The sequence below is a fragment of the Aptenodytes forsteri genome, unplaced genomic scaffold (assembly GCF_000699145.1).
Source record: "Aptenodytes forsteri isolate BGI_AS27 unplaced genomic scaffold, ASM69914v1 Scaffold283, whole genome shotgun sequence".
Lineage (NCBI taxonomy): Eukaryota > Metazoa > Chordata > Aves > Sphenisciformes > Spheniscidae > Aptenodytes > Aptenodytes forsteri.
The window spans coordinates 274,905-292,041 of NW_008794167.1; the positions used below are offsets into that span (position 1 = coordinate 274,905).

Here is a 17,137-nt window from a genome sequence, read left to right on the forward strand (position 1 = left end):
TCTGCAGCTCTTATTGCATTCCCAGGTCAGACAAACTTCCCTCCAGCTCACTAGAACAGAGATCTAGTGCCCCAAAGAACAATTGCTTACAGATCCAAAAATTCTGGGAACACAGAGAGAGGAGGGCAGCACCATGAGGTAATCACTCAAGCAGGGGTTTGAAGGACAAACATGCACACAAGTAAGTCAGACGCATGCTCAGTTTATTCTGGAACAAATTCATGCCTTTCAGCAGTCCCCAGAGGCCTAGATGCAATGAAACAACAGACCCAGATTCCCTACAAACACCATAGGGATAGGCACACCTAGTTTATCCTGTTCAGATGCGGAGCAGTTTGCCAGGAGAGGGGATGGACTTGATGCCACTGGACAGACAAACAGCCTTCAGGAAGTTTTACTCAGGTTAACCCTGCATGTAGACCGGGAAAAGGACAAAATGGACACCTCTGATTTCCAGTTGTTGTATTTTGTATTTCCTGTCCTACCCTATTCTAAGAAGAAACTAGACATTTTAGTAGATCCCTTATACCCCAATGCTGAGAAAGTTTCTTACTATACCACATGACAGAGCTTCGCTCTCTCTGTCGATACTCTCAAGTTTATTGGCAAGAATATTTACAGGACATAATTTCAAGTAAATATTACAGAACATGGCCAAAATACAGATTTTCTGCATGCTCTTACACTGCATACCTGGTTTTAAAAGAAAAGGAAAAACCAAACTCCTCACAGAGAACAAATATTCCACAGGAGACATTTCTCAGGTAAGAGTATTCCAGCAAGCCACTCCCAAACAAAACCATGAACGAGGCACAGGCATTACTGGCAAATATCAAAAACACTGCTGAGAAACATCACAGACACCTTGCAACAACACCCGGGCTGGGCAAGAAGAAGGAAGGAGAAATAAGCACTGAAGGCATCAGATCTGTCAGAAACCACTTCTCTCAGATCTACCACAGCTCACGGATTTGGGTTCTGATGGTCAAACACCCACACACTTTGGAGTTTGAGGAGAAGCTGAGAAAGCCTGTAATGAAAAATAAAAATTGGGATTTTCCACTCATTCTGCTACTGCATCTTGCTCCAGCAAGCATGCCGAGTACTGCCAGCCCTGTTCTAAGGTCATGCTTTCTGCAAAGTCCTCGCTTAGGAATTTTAAGTAGCAGTTCAGAAATGAGTGTTTTGAGAAGTGGGTAACCAGTTACTCTGGAGACCAGCAGTGTCACAGTATCTTCATAGACCTGGCCATGCCACCTCTAACTTTCCATCTCTCTCCCTGCCTGCTCAAGTGCTTCTAATCACTATATGCCATCCAGCAGCTTCCTCTAAAATGTGTGTACACACCATTTATTAAAGGCTAGCAAACACAGATAAGTCAGTCCGTGCTATGAGGCATGACTTGACGTGTGGCTCAAAGGAATGCCTCTCCCCACTTCTCTCTCTCCCCAGCTATGCCACTCTTGCTTTTATTTATTTGAGCTGGGATAGCTCAGCCTATCTTAGGGCCTGCGGCAGCCTCACTCAGTGGCAGGATGCAGGGTCTGTTACCAGGTGCACTGGTTCTGTTACAGATTTCCTACGTAGTCTCTAGCAAGTCCCCTACAATATAATGATGCTGAATTTATCATAGAGTAATATGGGTTGGAAGAGATTTCCGGAGGTCATTAAGTCCAGCTCCCAGCTCAAAGCAGATCCAGCTCGATTAGGTTACTCTGGGTCTTGTCCAGTCTATGCCAGTTAAACCTTGGAGGCACCTCTCTTTGTTGGTTTAAAATGGGAGTAAAGCTAATCCCGCCCCACCTTCTGGCAGCCTGTTGTATACATTGCTTAATGCATGGATCAGCCCTTGCCTTGCACCCAGCACATATTGGGCCATTTGAGGTTGATAATACCGGGAAAGGCCTGAATTAGATGGAATAGAAAAGCTCGACTGCTGATCATCCACATGGCCTCGGAGTCCTGGACAGCCATGGGTCTACTACAGGATGACAGATACAAACACTTAAGCTCTGAAGACAAGGACTCTGACAAATAAGCTCTAGCAAGCCCATCTATGGTTAACACATTTCTATCTCATATATCATGCTCAGAGCTGCAGATCTTATCCTGTGGATTTCTAACCTTAACAAAATAACAAAAGACATCTGGAAAAGAAAAATCACACCAGGGATAGTACATCCTAAACACCTGATGGTCCAGGTCTAAAAACATCATTTCACCTAGGTGAAATTTCCCCAAGGGAGAAACGGTCCTAAATGCTGGTAGCCTGACTGCCGGAGAAGCTGAGAGATGGCAGTCAGCAAGGGTTGTTGCAGAGTTCAGTACTGCGTGGAAGCACTAACGCCCACCCGTGGTTTCTCCCCTAAATGCAGACACATGGAAGCAATCTGCCTCCCACAATACAGGAGAGAAACCGTACCCTTTCCAGAACAGTCCAGGACAGGTTTAGAGCAGGATGACGGTCTCTGGACAAGAGCCGGTAGCTGTACTGGCTCTAAAGATACTAGCTCCAAAGCTGGGCTATGCAGAGATATACTAACTTCACACCATCGCACCTTTCATTCATGCACCCACAGCTGTCACGCGTACCTCAGGATCCTCTTCAGATGGGCTGTCAGCCTTGGACAGTCCTATATGCTCGTTCCTCACCTTCCCTGGGCCAGGATTTCCACAACACATAACTCCTGCCATGAGCTTCCCATGTAGGTCATACTCATCCCATTTCTGTTCTTTGGGACTCCAACAACCAGGGCTTTGCAGACCCTTTATTTTCATTCTGCAAATAGGGAATACAGTTCACCACATAAAACCTGGAGTGAGTCAGTCAGGTCAGAAAAGGGACCTCTTCTGCAAGACAAAGGGCAGGGTTAAGTCCTGGGGTACAACAGGGTTTCTGTTCTCATTGCTGGCTGCTGAGATGACTGTAGCTTGAGCTCTAAATATTCATGCTGGAAGGACTAAGCTTAGGCTAGCTGCTGTGGATGGGGCTGTGCCAAATCCAGCCAGCTCCTAAGAGCAAGATCTTAGGCCCACAGCAAGTGTGTTTAGACCTCCGTCTTCCAACTTTCAGAAAGCACAACAGTTTGGGCCAAGCCAGCATCTGAGCCTGAATTTGCCTGTTAGCTCCAGGAGTGGAGTACAAGAACAACCTGGTTTGAAGGCTGCAGCATGGATGAAGATACACAATCATCATTCCCATGCCACACAAGTGGGTGATAGGAGAGAGAAGGATCTCTTTGTTTTTCATCCTCCAACTTCTCTCACACCACCCAACAGCTTCACCAGCAGTACAACCACAAAGTCTGCCACTACAGACCCTTAGAGCCAGTCCTGCTCAGAGAACTGAAATTCCCTCTCCATGAATTCCTGCACTGTGCATGTCTTTCACCAAAAATTCCGTCATCTCCTCTGGAAAAACAAAACAAGCCAACAACTTCCCCAGTCACGAGAAGATGAGCTCAGATGTGACTTTGAGTGGCTGCACTGAGCCACTCGGAAACATCATGCGCTCAGCCGATAAAAGGCAATATCCAGGTGCAACATCACCCACCACCCAAGGTGGAATTTTCCCACCAGCTCAAAACAAAGCTGCAAAGCAAAGAGCAGGATGAAGAAGCCAAAATGAGGAAAGGACGAAAACACCAAATCTGAGGTCACCATCAAAACCAAACCAAATGGAAATCTCCAGACAGAACCATTAAAGTCAAGAGGAAAAGAAGCATGAACCAAGAGAGATTCAGGATGAAATTCTCAACTCAGAACAAAACAAAATTCGCTGAGAAACAAAACAAGAGACAAAATGAGACTCAAGCAATGCTAAAGAAAGTTTTGAAAAAGAGGTGTTCTCACCAGAGAAATATTTAAAAAGTATTTTATTTTAGAGAAATATTTACTTTTTATAAAAATTAGTATTGCCTAACCAAAAAGAAACTAAACTCTGATTCCAAACTCACATGTGTCCTCATGCCAGCGGTCAGGTCCCAAAAGTCAGATATTGATACATTTCCAAACTGCAGAATTTCTAAGCCAGTCTAAGGCTGTTTATTTGCCGTCTGGATTTTAAAGCTATAAACCAAGTTTTCCATTGTGTTTGGTTTTGATTTCAACATCCTATCTGGAACATTCAGCTCATGTTTTCATGTTTTTCTAAGTAACCACAAGTGTGAGAAAATGGAGACTATTATGCAATATCTTCCTTCCAGCAGCTGGAATTTTAAGAAAAAAAATATATACAACATCCTGAGACTGCTGACAAAACCATAAGGCTTGGTAACCACTGCAATATGCCATAAAAAAAAATGCTGTCCATTTCCTCTCCACACATAACTCTCTTATTTGTATAATTCAGCTTCTCTTCCAAAGGTTTACTGCAGCGTTCACTGAACCAGTGTACTAAAATGAACTATTTGTAACTTCTTTAAAGAATTTCCATTAAAGCATGACTTGGATGGCTCAACAAGCAAATATCACTGATGCTACACCTGTCACAGACAAACAAACAACATCTGTGCTTGGATGTGATCAAGACATTGTTTTACGGAGAAGCAGTGCTCCCAAGACCATCACAAATCCACATGGTGCCTGTGAGTGCCAGATTTTATGTTCACATCTCAAAGTAAACTCAAAGAAGTGGAAAATCACAAGTAGACACAGAGCCCCTTAATGATTTCATCAACACCTTAGAAAACAAAACACTCCCGTGCTGTGTTTGTTCTGACATGAAATATCTAAGCCTCATGAAAATGCAAGAGCTGGAGCATGTAAATAAATTATGAAGCAAGTTCTCCCACTCTAGAAGAGCCCTGGCTCCTTTTTGCCTGTGGATATTCACACACAGATGCACGCTAGCATATGCTGATCTTTCAATATGTACGCCCCCAGACTCACCCTAACTTTTGAAACATTTCCCCTGACCTGCACCAGGTTTACAACTGCAGGAGTCTTTCTGCTTTGAAGCACCCTTACAGGTCAGACAGCCTTCCAGGGGGCATATGTCCATCCAGGGTTTTGGTGCTGTGACGCAGTTGTGTTGCAGCTCTGTTGCAAAAGCAGGATTCTTTGGGGCTAAGAAGCTGTTCTGATGATCACTGAAGATAGACATTCTTTAGATATAAGTTTCTGGTGAAAATCTGGATAGCAAAAATGCTTCAGTCAGAATGCAACCTATTTCAGCTAGAAGTAGAACTCACTTCGCAGCTGCTGCAGCATTGGAGCCAATTCTCATTCATGCTAAAGATCCTTTATGCTGCTCAGGAGAAAGACAGGACATTTCATATGGCACCAGCATTAATTCACACCCCATTTAAAATCCCTGCATGCTGGAGTGAGAATCAGGCTCTGCACCCAGAGCAGGGAGCTCAGCAGGAGGGAGGGAGTGTTTTGCGGATAAGATCTCCGTCTCCGAGCTGGCTGTTCAGTTCTGCTGGTTTGCTTCTCAGCGAGACGGAGCTCACTGCATATGTCAGAAAGCACAAGCAGAGCTTCTGGCTTGCCTTGGCAATTCTGCCTAACCCAGCGCTCCCAAGAATGAAACCAATGCCCCGGGGGCCTCTTCCAAACTACCTTGAGCTGCTGCAGTCTCTTGTTGCAAACAGGGACATACATGGCGGATCTGTACTTAGGACTGCTACAAGCTTCTATTTCTAGCTTGGGGTGATCTTGTTTGATGTAATGCTGCTGCCCAGTGCACCCAGAGCTGCTCCTGACCAGAGAAGGGATAATGTTGCAGAACAGGCTTGTATCCCCAGGCTAGGATAATATTTCTGGACCGCTAACTCCAGCCAGGGTCAGAAGGAAGCCACATTGGACTGAAAAGTGCCAGAGATGTGTCCTGAGTTACCTGGAGTAAAATTATTCTCCTGGTAACCACCTGGATTTTGAAGGACTTCCTTCTCTTCCCTGGCACTATGTGACTCAGTTTCCAACAGACACTGCACACAACCTTTGTGGATCCATCACGGGAAAGATCCTAGGCCTAAGAAGAGGGGACTTGCCAGGCAGCGCGTGCTTCCACTTTCCACTTCTGGAGGTGTGGTTCCTCTCTCTATGCCACAGAAACTTTTGCTGACGAGGTCCTCTGACAGATCAGCTGGGGACATGGATGGAAGTTACACCGTTCTTGATGCTGCTTTTTAAGAACCTCCAAGAAAGGACATTCATTTCTTTCCCAAGTAACCTAGTCCACTGGTTTGCTATCCTCACCCTTGGAAACATTTTTCTGATCCCAAATGCTGATGCCCCTTGCTATGATCTAAGACTAATATAGCTTGTCTTCAGCTAGCATGAACACAAAGAACACATTACTCTTCCACCGCTGACCTCACATATGTTTGGAGATTGCTATAACCTCTGAAGTCCTCTCTTCCTTAAACTAAACAACCTTCTAATTCCCTCTGTCTTCCCTTGAAGACCATGCTTTCTAGACTAACACGAGCTTTTACCTTTACCTATGGTCCCCAGTTCCCCTATCCTGTGACTGCACATCAGTGCTCAGCATAATGAAACCTGCAGGGAACCTACCTTCCAAGGCATCTTGCAGGACTCCAAGCAAGAAGCAAGACGAGCAGTGAAAATTAAAAATAAAAAAAGAAAAAAAAATTGCAATAAAAACTCCCACAACACTAAGCTGTGGCACAATGTACCACTCCAGGAAGCAGGGAGCTTGATGATTCTGCACCATCTTCTCCAAGAGAGCACCCTGGGCTTTGAACAGCATTGCCTCTTGGCCGCAGCTACAGCCAAGCGTGGCCCTCACTCATCATCTCCACACAAGGTGAGGAGGGGAAGAAGCCAGTCTTTGGGGCAGAGTCACACAGCTAACACCCGCTGGTCTGAGGCTCTAGAGGTAGGGGCTTTTTAAAATATCTGGCTACTGCTGCTTTTTTGAGGTATGGACTTTAGGTACTGCTGGCAGATAGGTCCTTTGTTGAAGTGGCTCTAAAGCAGGACAAGAGAGACTAGATCTGATGCGATGTGAGTGTTTTGACCTCTAGTGCCTTATGCTCCCCAACCCTCAGTTCCTTTGGGATCTCTGTCAGGTATAGGGCACCACAGAAAAGGGGTGTCTAAACAAAAATGGAGGAGATTGAGCAAATTGAGAGCAGTTGCAAGGATGGGCCCTTCAGTCTCTGCTGGAGCAGGGAGCTGAGACTATTTGCAGATACATCTCTGCCAAGATGCCACGGGGGGTGCCCACAAAGGGAAGAACTGCTCCTTGGCTGACGTCTCACAGGCTCCAGGTGAGCCAGGGCTTCCTCAGGCTCTCAGCATGGGTAAGGAACAGGGAGGAGAGGCACAGAAGGAAGGCAAGACATCACATCGGCCCCCAAAAAAGGGAGCGCAGTCATTTTTCCAAACTCAATATAGTGTTCAGACTGCTCATCCAGGACTAATTTTTCAGTTACCAGTTTCACATATTAATTGAACTAAACCAATTACCCATCTTTTCCTCCAAGTGTGGAAGACTTGTCTCCTCAGCAAAGCAGAAATGTGGGAGGATGGCATATGTGTTTGTGAAAGTGCCAGATAAGAGGGGGAAAGGAGCCAGGCACTGGAAGGGAGGAGAGTGGATGGAAAAGGCCAGAATTACATTGTTCAGGGCAGTTGATGCTTCAGCCCTGTAATTAAACAGGAAAAGTGATATCACTGGTGATTACAAACTCAAATTAGTACAAAACTAAACCTACTGCATGTGCCAACACTGTTTCTAGAACCGTAAGTCACAGATACAAGCAGAAGTGCCACATTCTTCTGTAGGACTACTAGCAGCGAGGCTAGTGCTTCAGGCAGACCCTCTCAAGCCCTGCTATTCCATCAGCAAGACTGTCCAAACCACCAGAGAGAGGAAAACTGCATCGCTGCCACCAAATTTCCACCTGCTTACTGTGTTTTCTCTCATTAGCCAGCCTCAATATTGCTAGCCTCAATGTTCCCGCTTTCATAAGAAGCCTGCAATGAAGGGGCAAAACTCATCCAAGCACTAAAAGAATATATTTTTTTTTTAAAAGGCAGAGCAAGCACCACAGAGTCTGGCCCTTACTACAAGAGCTGGGATGTGGTGGAGACTGAGGGACTTTTTTGCCATGTTGGCCACTATTTCCTCATCCTTGGACTGGTGTGAAGGATGGGAGCTCTCTGGTGGCAAAATGTGAATTTGCAAAGATGGACTTTCAGTGGCCCCACTGCTTTTCCCCGCTCATGTGGAAGGCACAGGAGCAACAGAAAAACAGTCCTGTGCTGCCCTCTCCTAAAGCACTGAGAGCAGTCAGACCTAAACATTGGACAAGATGCTTTTTAGTGCAGGGGTGCCCGTTTCAGAGCCTGGCACAACTCCTAGCTCGCAGCCTGCTCCTCACAACTCTGCAGGCCTTTCTCCACCCCAGGCAGGCAAGCTGTGCTGGGACACATGTTCACAGCCCAGGAGGCACCTGCATTTGGTTACATGACAAAAGCAACAGCAACCAGCCAGATGAGTGTTTTCTAGTGGCTGCTGGGGCTCCAGTCCAAAGAAAACAGGGGACAGCACTGCTCCAGGAGTCCAAGACGCTAGTGAGAGAACAGGAAAGCTGATGGGATGTCTCATGGGAAGCCAACAGCAAAAGGAAAGGGAAGTGCGTGAAACTGGTCTGCTTGGAGAAACACCAGCAGCTGTGTAACCTGCCAGCCGAGGGGAGAAACACCTCAGTCCTCACCATCCAGGTTTCACAAGACCCCACAACAGAAGCAAGACCCAGCCAAGAAACAGGAGAATTTGGGTGAGAAAGAGCTTGGACTGCCATGATTTTCACAAAACAACACATAGGCCTCCATTTTTCTCCACCTGGTTTTTGGCACTGCCTTCTTAGGGAACAGTCAAGCTCAAGTGTCCAGTAGCCCTCAAACAGCTGGGGCCTCAGGGGATCTAGAGGAGTCAAACCACCCCATCTCATACAGACAGCTCACGTACAAGGCTCACTTCTTAAGGCCCACCTTGACACCTGGTTCTCAGCTGTGTGCCACTGCTCCTCTCTGCTTGAAGATCAGCAGATCCACAATCTGGACATATCTGGCATATCTTGTCCCTCCAAGGGACCTGGAAAAGAGAGACAGCAGTGATATGCCACCAGTCCTTTCTGGCACATACTCTGAGCCACAAGCCCCAGCACGCAGATGAACGATGCCCATGCAACCTTGGACAGCTGTTCCCACCTCCTGGCCCAGGGCAGAAGCCTGCTGCCCCTCCACAAGGTGTAGTGAACGCCAGGAGTCTTCATGGGTTCAAGTGGTGACGAGTCAAAATCAGGAAGGATGAAATCCACAGAAGGTTATTCAAAATAGAAACACGATGCCAAACTCAGGATGTTCCTGCCTGCACATTGGAGGCTGGCAGAGCATCTAGCTGATCTCCTGCTGCCAGCTCACTGCCTTTGTCCGCCCTTCCCCAGGCACCTGCTGTCAGGAAGAGGACACTAGGCTAGACAGACCTCTGATCTGACCTAGGACAGCTCTAATGGGAGTGGAGCTGCCACATGTCAGGCTCTACTAGAGTCTGTCCTTGGGCAATTCCCTCTGCAGCTCTGTAACGCTCCTTCCAGTCTGAGAAACTGTACCATGCTCCAGGAACAACCTGAAGCTGGACAAGTTTGTCAGCTTAAGCCTCTCTGCAAGAGGTGGTCACAGCAGATGGGGAGAAACAAGCACATCAGACACGTAGGGAAAGCTGCAGAGGGGCCTAATGCTGCGAAAGAGGAAAAAAAAAAAAAACAACCAAGGGAAAAAAAAAAAAAAGAGTTGGAAACTACTAGTTTGTATCTGGTTGAGAAAGTCAGCACTGCTCTCCGACAGACGTGCGGACAAATTGCTTTCATGCCACCAGATGGTGCCCTGCCTTCAGCCACCAGCAGGCAGCTGGCCTGGCAGGGGACAACCGCCCTCTGCTCTCCCGTTCCACCTGCATTTGACGGGCACTGTCCTCAAAACTGCAACTGGCAAACCAGCCTTGCTTTGCCCCAGGGCCCAGCCTCCCCGGCAGGACATCTCACGTCTGCAGGGCCACCTCCACCCTGAACCGGGCTGATGCTGACTTTGAATCCAGGACCGAGAGACTCGGGAACCTGGAGAGGAGGGTAAATCAACCGCCTGCCCAGAGGCAAGGCCCCTGGAGCTGGAGCAAAGGTCAAAAGTACATTTTTGAGCACTGCGAGAGCAAAGCATCGTCTGTTGGGAGAAAGACTTCTGTGGCTGGGGATCTGACAAGGGAAGCACTGTCCGGGAGTTGTGTTTTGGTTACATTCAAGTCTTTTTGAACCAGCAGAAGTGCCAGAGCCCTGGGGAAGGATTGCAGGGTAGACTGCACAAGGAAGTTGCTCTGCCAGGCCACATTTAGCCCATACACCATTGACTGGCAACCCGTGCTTCCTGGCCTCCTTCAGAAATGCAGCTGCAGTCATGCTCCTTGCCAGCACCCACGTACAGCTTGTTGGGTAACTGCCCATCAAGAGATCTGAGCAGTGCTACTCAGGCAATGCAATGGCTCAGAAAGACACCCTTGGTTGCTGAAGACTGGAAACACACAGGCTCACCAAGCTGCTTCATCCTACCAGACCAGCTAGCCTTTCTCCAGCCGGAGGAGTGCCAGAGGAGAGCCAGCACACCAAGCACAGGCCACCGTCACAGATGCAGGCGCAGAACAGATCTAAAGAGGCCAGTGGGAAAGGGCTGCTCCACTCACGCTGCCCTGTTTGTCAGTGAAGACTTCCCCACAGCCGCTTCATTGGACAGGACTGACCACATAGCTCACCGTGGCCCAGCTATCAGCCCAGATGGCTAGCAGAGCTATAGCTATCAAGCCACTCTTGACCCCATTCTTGATCTATGCATAAAGACCACATCCTGCTGCGATCGCACCCACAACACAGATAGGAGAGAGGTCAGGGATACTGCCAGAGGTTCCCATCCATGGCTGTGTGCTGTCTGCCTGCACACTTGCAGGAAACACAGCGAGACCCTCCTCTTTTCCAGTTTGTCTCTCTGCAGTATCCTCCCACTCCTCCACCTCACCTCGCACAGTCCAAGTGGCAGAAGCGGTAGGAGTGTTGTCTATCTATGTGTGAGGCAGGTTCACCAGGAAAGCAACACCCTTTTTTAGACTACCTGATACATTGGAAGGTAAAAAAATAAGCGAGTGCAACCTGGTGTGCTTGCTCTCCCTAGCACCCACCCATAACACTGCTGGCACAGCCAGCTCTCATAGCCCTTAGACCCATCCAGTCCCAGGCTGTGGGCAGATTTGTCCTGCTGCCTGCCCCAGTTGTGTTCCACAGGCACTGGCAGGGCTGTGGCTTCTCACCAGTGTCACAGCAGCCAGGGCTGTGCTTTGGAAAGGAGCGTTTACCTCTCCATATCTGCCCCTACAACTCAGGCCTCCAGTAACCACCCTAAATTCTCAGAGCATCCCCCTGGTACAACACCACATTCCCAGAAATCACATTCAGTGCTACTTCGGACAGTTTTGAAGGGGCTTTCTCTACCCTCTAGCAAATCCTTCCCAGCTATCAGGCTGCTGTTGATGAACACCCATCATGCTGACTAATATGGTCTCATTGCTTCCTTTTTCATTACCCCATGCGTTTCTTATCTTATGGTTAGACAGTAAGCAGATTAGGGTGGGGATTTTCCAGTCTATGCCTGTACAGCACCTTGCACGATTGGTGATAGATGTGGTAGGGTTAATTCACATGCCATCTAATCTTACCCTCAGGAGCCCCCCTTATGAACTCCCAGTTTTAACCACCCCAGTAACAAGAGCCAAGCTCCCCCCATTCCTGAGAGCTAAACCTAGACAGGTTCAACAAGTGGTCACAGCCGCAACAAACACAAACAGGCCTGGAGTTCCCAAGCTACAAGAAAGAGCTGTCCTGCGGAAGCAACACACCACCAAGAGGTTTCTTCATTATTCTGATGCAGCTGAGCGCAAACCCTATCATAAAAAACCAACCTGCTACAACAACCTTCTGTCTGGGTCACCGTGTGAGAGGAGTGGGGGTTAATCTAGTCATGAAATAAAAAATTATTAATGACATTGCAGATAGATCTCAGCAGCAACCACCTCCACACCTGGAACAAAGCCCACATAAGCCGTAAGTGCTTATTCTCCAAGAAACTCGTGCAGCCATGCCGCATTCGATGTAGTAGCGTTATCATCTTACATGCGCAGAGAAGAGATGGCCTAAAGGTTAGGGTGTTACCCTGTAAAGGCAGTGAAGACTTCATCAGACTTACCACAGATTTCCTGCCCGAGGCTGGGAAAGTCATGCAGCCTGTCTCGGCTCAGCCCTCCCCCTCTATAAAAGGGGTTGCGCACACAGTCGTGTCTCACAGCAAAAGCTCAGGAGCGTAACCGCACTAAATGCTGCAAAGCATTCGGGTATTACAGCCAGAGATGCTGCTTAAAGCTTTACCCACTGGTTAAGAGGAGTTCATGGCCTCAGTGTGCTCAACATGAACCTCCCTCCTCCAACTGAGGGGGATTTAAGATCCAATTCACGTGCATGCAGGGAAACCAACACATCATTGTAAGTTTTGCTTGTTGCCTATTTTGAGGATTTAAGCGAGAGTTGAGTGGCTAGTCCTTAAGCTGATTCTGGGGCAGGATGCATTTCATTCTCGTCATACAAAGTACTTTGGACAGGCACTTTAGTGGCAACAAAAGCGAAAAAAAAAGGAAAAAAAATTAAACAAGCCAGGTAGGAGTAGCTTGATGACATTCTTGCATATTTAAATTAACATGGGGCTGTTCCATTCCTGAGCTGCCGCCCTGTGTTATTCCCTCCTACGTCCTTCTAGCGGTGAAAATGCCCCAGAGGTAATGAAGCATCGGTCTACCTTCCCCATCACACTCAATCCAGAATGGTTCTGATGAGGGTGATAAAATTAGCCAGGTTTTACAGCAGTAAACAGGGCCAGATTTTGGTCCAGTTGTTCATAGCCTGCAGAGTTTTTACAGTACAGAAATTAAAAGGCCTGCAACCTGCAGCAATCGTGGAAGCTGAGAGCAAATTAAAAAGAATACAAGTCCTGGCATTCATCCTCAGCAATTTAGGACAGCCTTTTCATTAATGTAAAAATAGCATGTATTTATAAGCAACATTCAGCTCCAATCTCCACTAAATCTCAAATTGCATTATAGAAAAGGCAGTAACAACATTAACACTTTGCAAATGGGAAACTAAGGCAAAGGGGAAAAACAGCCTGCCCAGCCTCACCCCATAGGCTAGGGCAGGGGTTTGGACCAGACTCCGGGCTCTTGGTCCCTGCACGCTACCTGCTGTGCCACACCACCTTCTCGGAAAAGGAATGGAGCATCAAAGCAGTTTCTGGAAATCACCTTTAGGTTCTCCTCCTCCCCCAAAATTTCCCCTTAAATTTTGATTCCGGTGCATCTACTAAGCAGAATGTTTCAGCAATGGGCTTCTCAGTGCTTTGTTTCTGCCAGTGAAATAGCTATGACTGTAAGGTTTACAGAGACTTTCTGTTCCTGTCTAAAATTATCTTTGCTGAGCCTTGCGACGCCAAGAGCACAGAGCCAATATTCCATAAGCCCTGAGAAAAACGGACTGCATTTCAGGCACATTCAGCTCGCATGGTTACAGTAGCATCCATCAGCCACGACCAAAGCTCAGGGCCACCACCACGTCAGGCCTCGCACAAGGGGACGTTGCCCGTTTCTTTGCTGCCTGAGACAGCACATAAAGTCAGGGCCTGATCCTGCCGTTCGGGTGCGCTGCGGTTGCAGGGTGGTTGTCCAGCCAAAGAGGAGTCTCTGCGATCCCTGTTCAAACTGCGAGATCAGGGTGAAAGGGTATGAAAAGACAGCAGGTGGATACAGACAGATGGGGGAAGCGGGGGCTAACAGGGAGACAACAGCAATTAGCATAAGCAGCGGCAGTCTCAGCTCACCAGCTGCTTTGCCAATTGTCTGCCTCCCTGATTTTCAACAGCAAAGCAGCAATTTGCCTAAGAGCACAGTCAGTAGCTAAAACTGCCCCTCAGAACTGAAAGTAACGGGGGAAAAAAAACGATTTCCATGGTACAAAAGCAAGGCTTGCAGGGCTGTCATGTAGGAGTTTGCCTAAGTAAGGCATGAGGCAGGCAGCTCAAAACAGCCACCAAATACTTCAGAGTGAAAGGCTAAAAAAGGAAGGTTTTAGAGGAGGAAATGAGTCAGTAGCTTGGAGGACGGGAGGGGGAGTTCAAATAGCTGAGGCATATAAAGTAAGCAAGTAGTCACCATCTCAAATGCTAGAAAGTCGGTGAGGTGGATGTATTGATCTTTGGTTTCTGTTGATGCAGGGTCTCATTTGCAAACGGGAGTCCATGGGTGACTTTTTGTATTGACCATGCTGGGTTTTGAAGCGGTCCTTCACTGGACAGATGCTTGTCGGCTGCAATTCACGACGGTGTTTCAGACTGGAGCCAAAGCGGTCACCACCAGCTACAGGATTGCTGAAATTTCTTGGGCTCCCCCATGGCTGGGGGGTGGATTTTCTGGAGGGAAGTTTCAGGTTAATTGCAAATGCCATTTGCCTTAAGAGAGGGAGGGAGATTCACCTTTCGAGATGGTTTGTCCAAACATCCAGCTTGAGCTTTCAGCCTAGCTTATTTACAGCTCTAACACTAGGGAAAAAGGACAAAGCTTATTCAGTGTTGAAAAGCAGCAAAGCTAGTAAAAAACCTCCGTCTCCAAAATGCTGTAGCAATCAACAGCGTTCATTTTTTTCTTCATAACAACCTTGTATTGCACTGAAACCCTGGGTGAGTCTCAGCTCCTGGAAGCCTTAACCTTGCTCACGCGTACACCACCACAGCAGCTGGCTGTGCATTAGTGGAGCAGTAAGCCATGAGAGGGTTAGTGTCAGTCTGGCAATAAGCCACAAGGCACAACTTCCTCACCTCTGCCCCACGTCCCTGTCCCGTCAAAAGGGCAGGACTGATGAAAAGGGAGCTAGTAGAAAGCGGCACCAAAATTCCCTCCTGCTGTCCCCAAAACAGGGAGCTTTCCCTCGGTTCAGGCACCGAGACACCAGCTACGTAGCTGCTGCACAAGGACCCTGCTGCAAGCCCTCTCTGAGGGAAACTGCAGCACTGCAAACGCTTGGGGTGATGCTTAAGGTCACAGGCATGTGAGGAATGGGCTGCTGAGTTGGGAGAGCAGCACAGAACTGGAAAAACACTCCCTTTCCCCTACACAAGCAGCAGCACGGGATTTACATACAGTAGGGGTTCCCAAACCATGACATACGTACTGTTAATCACCGGCAGGCAGCTCCCGGTGCCAAGCTAGAGCTCCCAGTGCCTGTGCTGGTACAGCACGCAGAGCCTGTGGAGCCCTGTGCTAAGGCAGGAGGGTACCACCATACGCCACGCACTTGTCAGCGCGTCTTGGCGCACAGCTCCTGCCTCTAGCTTCTTCAAAGCACCACAGCTGCTGTGTTTATGCCTCACAAGGCTATGCTGTTTTGTCTTTTGGGGAATGAAACCTTTTCAAAAAGCCACTGTGGTTCTCAGAAAGTGCCCTTCCCAGAGCAAGCACATCTTTCCCATGAGACAGAAACAAGTGAGAGAGATCTCCCTTACTCTGCTGGTGAAGGAGTTCCTGTCCTTGCTGAGGTTCCTTTAACTAGTTAGATGCCTTCTCAACCCACTGCAGTGTTTCCAAAAATGCAACAAGACCTCCTGGAACAGACTGAGCCAACAGGCCAGCTCCAACTCATTTTCCCTTATAAGTATACAGCATGAAACAGCCCCAGCCCTGTTTTCATGGCCTTACATCATCCCTTCCCCTCCTCCCCAGAATGTCTTACTTCTGTACCCCTCTTTCCTAGCGAAACCGATCTATGAAGAGAAAGCTTGGAACAATAACGGACAAATTACCCACATCAATTAAGACTAAAAAGCACAGCTGCCCCAGGTCTCCATTACGTGCCACCGGAGATGGAGGTCTGCTACGGCACTGTGCATCGCCAAACAGCACCTGCCTTGATTTTCTCTCCCAGCCACGCAGCATGCACTGCCACCAGGCTAACAGTCACAGCAGAAAGACAGGACCAGAACAAGTTGTCCAGAGAAACATATTTGTAGGACTGAAGCTGTACTATTAGACAGGCATTTTATCTGACTTTAGAACTGTAAGTTTAAAAAAACAAGAACAAAAAACCAAACATGTTCCTACTCAATTCTTGTTACTGCTTCCAAAGTCAGTTAAGACTTTGGTCCAAATTTAAGCATTCCTTGACTAAATATGTCAGAAAAGAGCCAGGGAGGAACTACCCACCCACCCCAATTTAAGTCTAAGTCATACTGGTAGGTCTTTTGCTAGTTTCACCACAAATCTGATGCAAACGCTCTTGCAAAAGGGATCCCTGGCCAGCATAAGCCACCCAACAAAAGAGCCTCACACAATAGGACTGCTTTTTCAACACATGCATCTTCAACATGGGGTCCTTCAGCAACTTCTGTCCAACGTGAACAAGCGTAACAGCATTTAAAAGGGCATCTACTGGGGTATGCAGCAAGGAGGGAAAAAAATCAAAATGTAAGACCCTTAATTAGAACAACAATATGGATGAAAACTTAAGATATGTCTCACACCTTTATTATTGCAGCTTTATGCTAGCTGTAACCTGATATGAAGTATTGCTGCCTCATACCCCAGCCCTGAAAACATGCAATCGAGTTGGTTTTGTTTTCTGCTTACAAGCAGGCACAGAGACCCAACAAAAAAGCTTGATGCCAGGGGCTCTTTGCTCATCAATTCAAGCCAGGAACACCACTGCAGTCAGGATCCAGTGATGAAACCTAACTGTCTATACATTTTTTAACATTAGCAGGTGCTTCTGTAATCTGGTTACAAAAAGCCCGAGCTTCATTGCCCAGAAACATTATGGAAATAATATTTTTGTAGCATTTCAGACTGAGCAGTACTGCAATAAACACAGCAGCTTCTCCAAGCCCCCCGGTCTCAGCAGCAGCGTTTTCTCAGCGGTCAGCTTTGTCCCGAGGACAAATCGTTCATTGTTTCAGCCACCTGAAATAGATGCCGCTCTGATTCATGCGGGGACGCTGCTGGTGCTCCTGTTAGCGCCGCTTCTGTTAGTGC

At 47.6% G+C, this 17,137-nt stretch overlaps 1 long non-coding RNA gene across 1 annotated transcript; it reads right to left on the reverse strand.

The window, feature by feature from the left end:
* Positions 1 to 497: 497 nt before the first annotated feature.
* On the reverse strand, positions 498 to 17,136 carry LOC103900686. Its single transcript, XR_657681.2, has 4 exons — positions 17,066 to 17,136; positions 8,971 to 9,073; positions 2,593 to 2,779; positions 498 to 1,030 (listed from the first exon to the last, which is right to left on the reverse strand). It is a non-coding gene; the product is annotated as an uncharacterized LOC103900686 (long non-coding RNA).
* Between the last annotated feature and the right edge of the window lies 1 nt (position 17,137).